This window comes from Phasianus colchicus, chromosome 8, assembly GCF_987193195.1.
Source record: "Phasianus colchicus chromosome 8, bPhaCol1.hap1.1, whole genome shotgun sequence".
Lineage (NCBI taxonomy): Eukaryota > Metazoa > Chordata > Aves > Galliformes > Phasianidae > Phasianus > Phasianus colchicus.
The window spans coordinates 29,606,925-29,616,268 of record NC_143443.1 but is presented as its reverse complement, the minus strand read 5'-3'; the positions used below and the strand labels follow the sequence as shown (position 1 = coordinate 29,616,268).

Sequence of the window (9,344 nt, the reverse complement as noted above, 5' to 3'; positions counted from 1 at the left end):
TAACAGTGATACAGAAGTTGACAAGAGCTACTCAGATTTCTCAAGAAGTTTGATGGAATCCCTCTCTAGAGTTTTTTGAAGGGAGGTGAATAGCTACAACAGGATAAAAGGTCTTCACAGGATGGAATTAATGATTCATGGAGAGGAAGAGAGGGAAAGGTCACTGCTGCATCATGCATGGAACTGTGCTGGAATTCTGCCCTTACTCATAACCATAAATGACCTGGAGAGGGGACAAATAGTGAGCTGACAACTTTTGCTGATCATAGAATCATTTCAGTTGGAAGGGACTTGTGGTCCAACCAGCCACGTGGTCCAACTCCCCTGCAATGAGCTGGGACACCCACAGCTCCGTCAGGTGCTGATGACATGATGCTGTTCGGAGCAGTAAGGCTGAGGACAGGCTGGAAGGAACTGTAGGAGGATCTGAAGATGTCAGCAGTAACACAGCATATAAAATCAACATAAGTGCATGTAACGAGATAAGCAATCCTACCTTCACACACAAAGTGGTTGGCTCTGGGCTGACTGTCACCACTGGGCAGCAAGTTCTTGGAATACATTGCATCACTGCCACAAACACATCAGCTCAGTGACGGGGTGGTCAGTATACTCACATCCTTCCAAAAAGGGATCTTACTGCTCACTATGGTGATTCTGACACAATTTGTCCAGTGGATGTTTTCATCAGTATCTCAGATATAAATCTCTTCTTTCCAAAGTGCTCTAAAATCTTCTCAGCTCCCTCCTATACGTAGCAGAATTGCAAAGTATTTAGCAATTCCCAAGAGCTTCTCAGCCATTTGCAACATCAGGCTGCAAGCTTGTAGCAATGAGCAAATTTAATAAAAGTACATTCAGAAATGATTTTTGCATTATTTTTTTAATCCAAACCATTTCCCACTATTGCTGTATTACATATTTGAATTCAGTTGCTTAAAAGCAAATCCTACAAACCACAAATTTTTCCAAATTGAGTTACTGGTACTTGTATTGAGATAGATTTTTGCAATACACATTTCCTATTCATGTTAATGGACAGCAAGCATGCACTTTTCCCAACTTCCATCACTTTTATAAGGGCAAATGTGAGTGTTCTGAAGAAGCTGCTTGACAGGAAAGTTTGTGACCACAGCTGTAGGGTTTAATTATTCCACACACATTAGAATTCATACTTTATCTGATTTTCTTGGCTTACAAAGGTAAAACCAGGAAGGTGTATGATGGTGATATTAGCCCCAAGCAAAGTAAACCAAATCAAAGCAAAAACCAAAAGCAAGTAACCAACCAAATCCAAGTAGCAATAATAGCACCCATCACACCCTGTAGGGATTTCAGCCCACAAACAGGCACAGTGTGCACAGCCTGCTGAAAGTCCCCCATGTACTTTCCAGGTTCTCTGCAGTTATTTTTTTCCTCCCAACCTCAACTGTCTGTTGGATTCCCCAGCCTGCTTTGTATCCACCTGTAAAAGTGTCAGCTTTTTCTTGAGACGAGTGCTTGAGCTTGTAACCTCTGGGAATATTTGAGGGCACTCAGGATGAGCATTCTGGCACCACACATAATGCTGAGTGGATCCAAAGATGTCCAAGACTCTCACTCTGAATAAGAGCATTTCCTATCTCATTCTTTGCTCACACAAAAGCCAAGTACACAGCCCTGTCATTTCATTTATGAGAGACAAACACTTCACATCACTCCATGCCCCAGGAGTAGCCAAGATTTGAGTACCAGTACATTTTTAGCACAAATGAAAGTCACACAGCTAGAAAACACCCAAGTCCCCTGACTTATAAGGAGCAGCTGAAGGAACTGGGATTGTTTAGTCTGGAGAAGACTCAGGGGAGACCACAGCACTTTCTCTGACTGCCTGAAAGGAGGTAGTGGCAAGGTGGGTGTCAGCCACTGCTCCCAGGTAACAGCCGTAGAGGTGATGGCCTTAAGTTGCACCAGGGGAGGTTCAGGTTGAGTTTTAGGAAATATTTCTTCTCAGAAAGAGTGGTGATGCAGTGGCACAGGCTGCTCAGGGAGGTGCTGGAGTCCCTGGAGGTGTTCATGAACTGCGGAGATGCGGCACTGAGGGAATGGTTTGTGGGCATGGGTTGGGGTTGGACTGGATGATCTTAGAGGTCATCTCCAACCTTAGTGATTCTGTGATTCTATGAATTTTTCACCTGGTGACTGATCAGCAGGACAAGCCTATGTTCACTGCCTCCCCCCTTCATCCTCTCCTTCATCCTCCGCCTGCAATCAGACCATGCAGCATGTGAGACTTCATCCTGATGGGACCAAGAAGGGAAGCTACTTCTGAACAGAACACATCACTCAGCCCCCAGATTTCTATTTCTTTCTAAAGGGCCATGGAAGAGGAAATCAGCCCCTGTCAGATGCAGCACAGCAATTCTTAATTAGTGCGGCGAAGGCTTTGCAAACAGCCCAGCCACCATTACCTCCCAGCAATGTGTGCATTGCTCATTTGTTTGCGTGACTCATTTGAAGGATGCAATAACGCCTTCTGGTGTTACAAGGAGGTTAACATTGCTGTGAGTCACTGGGTAAGACCCCGCCGCAAATGAGATGCGGTGCAGGAGCCCTGGGCTTGCAGATAAGCAAAGGGGATTATCGAGGTTCAGCTACATGTCTTATGCCAAAGTCTTTACTGAGTTAATGTAGTGAACGTAATGCTGGTATAGTGGAGACTATCTCAGCCCAGTAGTTTCATTTTAAGGCAAACAAGCTCCCTGTGGAGAGATCGGAAAACTGGTTCTTTGGAATTTAATTAACATTAGAGCATGTGAAATTATATGCTGCATAAAAGCTAAGCATCATGATTCATGTCAACAGAGCAATTTTACACTATTTGAACTGGCAAAAAAACCCAATACCTTAGATGCAAGATGACAAGTCTACTCAGCTTCTTAAATAAAAAGAGATTTATTCTTTATTATTATTAATGTGGCACCATACACACATAAGCAGTTTAAAAGAGAGGATTGTAAAACCTTTAATACAGGAACAAGCTTTCAGCTGTAAATATCCACCAGCATGCATCCCACATTGTCTCTGCAAGCGCCGGAGACCCTCTCAATTCTCAGCATGCAAAATGTTAATGTAAAACCATCTACTGAACTTATTTCCAATGTCAGATGCACGTTCACTTAAACAGAGCAGAGAGAAGTAGCCGTGTGTTGCAGGATGTACCATTGGCTAAACGTTACTGAGAACATTGGGGTCAAAGCTGTAGTTGGAACGATTAATCCCCAAACTACACTATTTGCTGTAATTTCTGCCCTCAGCCATCCACTGCAGTGCAGAAATCAGAGTCTGCAGGACATGATCAGACGCCTGTCTGCTCCCCATCACTGGCAGTCAGATGTAGATTTATGTCAACGGCGCAGAGTTTCTTGAACTTCAAGATAAATTTTCCATCGCTTACTTTCATCCTGATGTTTCTAATGACACTCCAAGTAATTTCTCTAGCCATTTCTGAATGAAGCACTCATGATATTTTTATTCCCATTACCCTACCACTCATTAGTCGCTGCGGGTTTGGGGAGTGGAAGATCATTTCAGAGATGGGTGTGCCATGGGCCATCATTGAGTTGACACTTCTCTGCCAATTTTTTTCAGCTCTATCGATTTCTTTCAACATTGAACAAAGATACATGAACTTTTTGAACCCTGTCCTACCCATTTCAGCTAATACACCATTAATTATCTTATCCCTCGTTATGCCCTTAGAATGGTTTTAGAATGGGAATAGCTCCTAAGAGCTTTTTAGTCAGCAGTAAACAACATTTTACCACCTTAGTGGTATTAAAATGCATCCAAAGTTGCCCATCATTTCTGAGGATCTTGTTATAAAAATTGAGTATGTGGAATGAAGTCTTTTCTTCCACTCATCTCAATAAAAAATGAATTATCTAGCAGCATTTCAGAATGAGTCACCCAGGCCAAAGTGTGCCACAAGCCCAGAAGGTTCAGCAAGGCTGCTCCATCCCCAGGGACCGCAGTGCTTGCCCAGACTGCCTGGCACCCAGCAGTCTGGCACCCAGCTGCCAGCCAACAGCCATAGAAGTGGTATTGACCCAACGTAGCTTTCTCCACAGCCACTTGAGAACCTGGGGGAGATGAAGGGAGCAGCTTAACTGCAGGACGGATGTAAATTGAAGGAGAGTCACTCCTTGATGCCACTCAAGACCTACCTGTATTGTACTGTAAGAGATGAAGTTTTGGGGTAGAACAGCTCATTGCAAGGTTGGACTGTAAGACGGGAATTCAGATTTCAATTAATCTAAAAGATGTGAGAAACAACACAGAAATAAAAGGGTCAGGGGCTGCGCAGTTCTGAGAAGCATTTGCATAGCTGTCGTAGCAGGGATTTCACTTCACCTTAAGGTCCTGGACATGCACAGCAGGGAGGAAGCAGGGCTGGAGGTGACTGTGTGTCTTCATAGTGTACCTTATAGTGCCTTGTGAGCACTGCTGCCTTTTTCCAGCTTGTTTAGGCTAACTGCTGGTGGCATGAGAACTACAGGTGATGACTGTTCTCATGCTGTTCACCAGTGCACTCTTCCAAAGTGCTCAGCCACTGACCTCCAGCTGGCAGCATGATGGCATCAGCTTGCTGCAGCTGTGTATCACATCATGCCTGCCAGGATTTCTAGGTCATTATGCCAGCATTTCTTCTAGATTGTAAGGAAGCCTCCCTATGGAGGCTTGCATATACCCACCAAATTTCAGTAGTATGCAAAACTGAGTGTGCTTCTCCCTGGATCACCCTATCTTAAGGGGAGGTCAAAGAAATTCTTTATCCTGTGCAGCCCCTTCCCCTTCTTTTTAAGCTGCTGGTGCCCAGAAATCCTGAGAGAAGAGATATCTGATCACAACACCAGATAATTTGGAGTGGAATGGAATGGAATAGTTCAGTTGGAAGAGACCTCCAAAGATGATGAAGTCCAATTTCCTGACTACTTCAGGACTAATGAAGAGTTAAAGCATATTATTAAGGACAATATCCAAATACCTCTTGACCATTGATAGGCACAGGACATCAACAGCTTGTTAGAATACCAGCAGCTGGCTGAAATTCTGGCCTAAGAACAGATGCCATCACATTACACTTTCAGATCAGCTTGTCTGGCTGATAAGACATATCTTGAATAGCTCAGAGGTGTGGTACACAACACGGGCACAAAGCCCACCCTCTCATTTTCACATGTTAGGAGTCTCCGTTGTGTCTAAATGTTGGAAACACAGCACAACCATTTCAGTAAAATCTGCCAGACTGATCAACAAAATGTTGCTGCCATGAGTGCCTTGGCAAGTGGTGTCTAAAGCAAACCTTGTGTACTTTGCCAGCAAAACCACTGCTGCACAGCTCAGCAAGCCAATACATTATCTTCAGTGATGTTGGCTAGGGATATGTGCAATTATGCTTTCAGGAAAGCTTGCTGGCATGCACCAAACCACTGCTTTAGGCCACTTCTGCAATGACTGTCCTGCAACAGCTATAGAGCCACAAGGACTTACAGACAAGAAGCAGTGGCAAGGAAAAATGCAGTTGGATGCAAGGGGGGAAAGAGTCACAAGAACAGGAGCACCAAGAGGCTGTGAAATCTCAGCCCTTGGAGACTTTCATTGGTCAGATGGATAAAGCCATGAGCTAATTCTGAAGTTGGGACCAGAGATCTCCAATCCAACTTACATTCATCTGTAATTCTTCTTATTCTATGTTTTGTTTCCTTGCCCAAGCACAACCATTAGAAAACAACCATCTCAAAGTTAATCAGTCATTAGAGCAAACCTTCCACAGCTGCTGAGCTGCACAGCCTGCAGGGCTAGAGGCCCTACAAATCCCCAGTGGGAAGTCAGCTTGGAAAGGTTACAGAGGCTGCAGTGGGGACCCAAAGTCTGGGGGTCAAATGGAAAGATTTATATTTTGTGTTGACTATAAATCCTGCAGCTACAAGCATTGGTGATACAGGATCTTGGAGTTGGGATGGTGCTCTGTATGTTGGTGTAGCTCTCTGAGTACTGCTCTCAGGTGAGTAACTGATTTCTTTGAGTTTATTGCATAGCTGTAGGAGCTGCCCTGAGAAAGAGTTAGTGAGCTGCTAAAGTGTGTTACAGACCAGTATGTATAGAAACATTTCCAAATTGAATGAGGAAATTGCTAAAGCCCTCATGATGTTCCAGGGTATGAAAAAACAGGTGAGGCATCTCTAAACCAGCATCTTGGACAGAGCTGAGGTTTGTTCTCAAATGCCCAGGGAGAGTGTTGCTACAGGAGCCCCTTCCTGAAATCTCATTTCAGCATTGCTGAGAATGCATCTCCTTCCTTGTGGTCAGATGTTTATGTAAACAGAAGTAAATTATCTCAGGAAGAGCCCTCTGCAGTTTTCACCCTTCTGAAGCTATCATCATTTTTGCTCATTAATTTCCGAGTGAAGTTGCTTGCAGTCCAGCACTAATAACAGAAATACTCCATTTATACCAATTAAGCTCTCAACTTCGTGCTCTTTATATAGCTGATACGTAGCAGAACTTGGTTGGACTCTGCTTTCATTTAAACTTATTTAACCCATTTTAATGAGTATAAAGCAGAACTGTCTTACTTAATTATTTTATTTTTTCTCATAAGGCACTGTAGATGTTCTGTCTGTAGGCTCATTGCTCAAACCACACTCCTGCTTGCTGCTTGGCTCTTCTCCTATTTTCTGCCCCAGAACTTACTGCTCTCTGCTGTTTTGCAGGAGAAATGTACAGCACATACACCATACAACATTGCACAGGGAAGCCCAGGGTAGAATTATAATCTATTTTAGTAACGTGTTTGAGATGGGCAAGATGAATGCTCAGAAGTCTGAAAGTTGTGTTAAGGCTGCTGTTGTAATGTTGGTGCATCCCCTCAAACGTTTGCATGGAGTTTCTGTTTAATTTGTATGAACACATCCTATGCATTTTTTTCCCCAGGATTGTGGCCTCATTCAGTGCACACAATGGATACAGTTCCACTAGTGACCATCCATGCAACATTTAGTCTATTACTGGGTCTGTTTTTCAGCAGATCTGCAGTATGGTATATGTCAGCCAGAAGGTTCAAGCTGAGATCACGTGGCACCCTGCTTCTCCTTGGGGATGCTTCTGGCCACCTTCTTTCCTAGGGCTGTGCAGTTCTTCCCCTCATAATAAGATGACCCTGGAGAAAGGTCCAGGGGGGACAGGTGTCTGTAGTCATGCCCAGGTTGCCCTCTGAGTGGTCAGTAAGGAGCAGGACACCTCAATTGCTCACACAGCAGAAAACCGTTCCAGCTGGCTACTTTCCCAAGGCAACTCCACAGCATCCACACCTTCAGCTGAGCACATGCTACGTAACAGGCACTCAGAGTATTCCAATGAGCAAGACTGACCCTACTGAGGATGAATATGTTGGCTGTGTGGCCCTGTGGTGCCAGAGAGTTTCTGTGCTGCAGAACCTGTTTGAGCTACTTTCAAGGAAAAGTGTACCTTTCTGAAGAAGAAAGGTGATGTAAGATGCTCTCACCTGTGCTTGTGTATGCCCACCTTACAGCAGATTCCTGCAAGCAGCTGTGCAAAGCTGGCAGAGAAGGGGTGAACTGTGGTGCAGGATCAAGCAGCCAGAGCACTGAATTCACAGCCAAAAACAAACAAACAAACAAACAAAAAAAAACAACAGCATGTCTACTTTTAGAAATGAGAAATACACCCTGGCAACAAGCTTCTCTGCTTGCAGAACCCAATTGCAGTGGTTCCCAAGTAGCACATCTGCTGCCATGAGCCCAGAGCAAGGGAAGGGCGGGAGCCTGACATCCTCTCTCCTTTCCATTCGGAGCAGCTTGGGAAAGGGTAGAAGAGTGTGGCAAGCGTGGAGTGATATTTCCCCAGAGTAGCCTTTTAGCCTCAAGCCATCTGAAGTTCACAGGCTTCCTGAACCGAAGATGGAATCTCGGCGGCGAGGAAATCATTTCAAGCGTTTCCATGCTGTCATCCCGGGAATCGCCGCCAGAGGGCGCTCGTAGCCCACCGCGGCACCGCCGGCGCGGCGCAGGCTGGCTGTGGGGCGCGCAGATAGCCGCCCTGGTGTGTCACCTCCTCTTAACGTGTCGCACCACGAGCGGGTATTAAAAGGGCTGACGGTGCTGGGAAGGGTGAGTTGGCCACGTCCGCGGCCTCAATCCTCGGCTGCTGGGAGCTGGCATCACGGAGAAGCGCAGACAGCAGCTTGGGATGTTATGAGCCCTGCGTGTGACTGCCATTGCTTTCCTGGGTGCTCCTTTTGGGAGTTCTATCTAGCACAGCACCGAAAGGCTCTCCCCTGCTTTTACAGGCAAGGGAGAGCCGGTGAGAAGGAAACCCCCAGAGAAAGAACTTTCTGTAAATGTGCCTACGGCAAGTGCTGGCTGTTCCCAGGCAGCCTGTGGCCGGTCAGCTTGAGAGGTGTCATTTTAACCACAAAAAGCAAGGAAGTGAGATAACTCCAGTCTGTCCCCCAAACCTCCTCTGGATCTCACTTCTACCTGACCTCTGGGTAACTGTGAGATAAAAGCAGGCAGAGAGAGGCAAGTTCCCGTTCAGATATCTGGGACTGGGGCCTGCATTGAGCTGCTGTGCTCAGGGCTGTGCTGTGTCCCCAGCTTCAGGGCCAGCACTGACCCCCTCCCAGGGCTGCACCCACCTCACACGCTGCTCCCATCAGCCTGATCTTTCATTTAATTGTTCACGTTGCACCTAAAACCTCAAAAACGATGGGGGGAGGAATCTGGTTCACGTTGGTCTTTCTTCCCCTTCATCACTTCTGCTGAGTGTCACCCTGGCTCAGGTGGCCTCAGAGATAAATGCCACCACGCACCTGACAGCCATCAGTGCAGAATTGCCTGCAATGCATTTGCCAGCACCAAAGACTTCTAAGAAGTATGTTAAAATATAACATTTTCTTACTTTTTTTGTTGTTGTTGTTCATTAATGACACTAATTGGTTGTCCCAGTTGTGCAGATCCCACCGGGGCAGGAGGTGTTCTGATTATTCCCTTTGTTTACGGTATTAGACTTCGACTATTGTTGGTCTCATTGTTCTTATTTGCAGCATGTTTGCCTCACCAGGACAGTAATTGTGTCAGGCAAGTTGGAGACCAATCTGTGGAGCTGAACGCTCAGAACTGCGAGAGAAAGGCTCCAATTTCTCAAGCAGCGGGCGCATTACTCCTCCACTTGAGTTATTAAATTCTAATTATAGCCTGTTGATCCAGTTACAATGTTGTTTGTAAATCTAAATACAGTTCTCCAAAGCCTGTTTCTTAACCTGTTGATGCTTGGTTAAAAAA

At 45.5% G+C, this 9,344-nt stretch overlaps 1 long non-coding RNA gene across 1 annotated transcript; it reads left to right on the top strand.

Annotated features, from left to right (window-relative positions):
* Positions 1–5,903: 5,903 nt before the first annotated feature.
* Positions 5,904–7,696, top strand: LOC116231487 (uncharacterized). Its single transcript, XR_004167484.2, has 2 exons — positions 5,904–6,046; positions 6,976–7,696. It is a non-coding gene; the product is annotated as an uncharacterized LOC116231487 (long non-coding RNA).
* Positions 7,697–9,344: the final 1,648 nt, after the last annotated feature.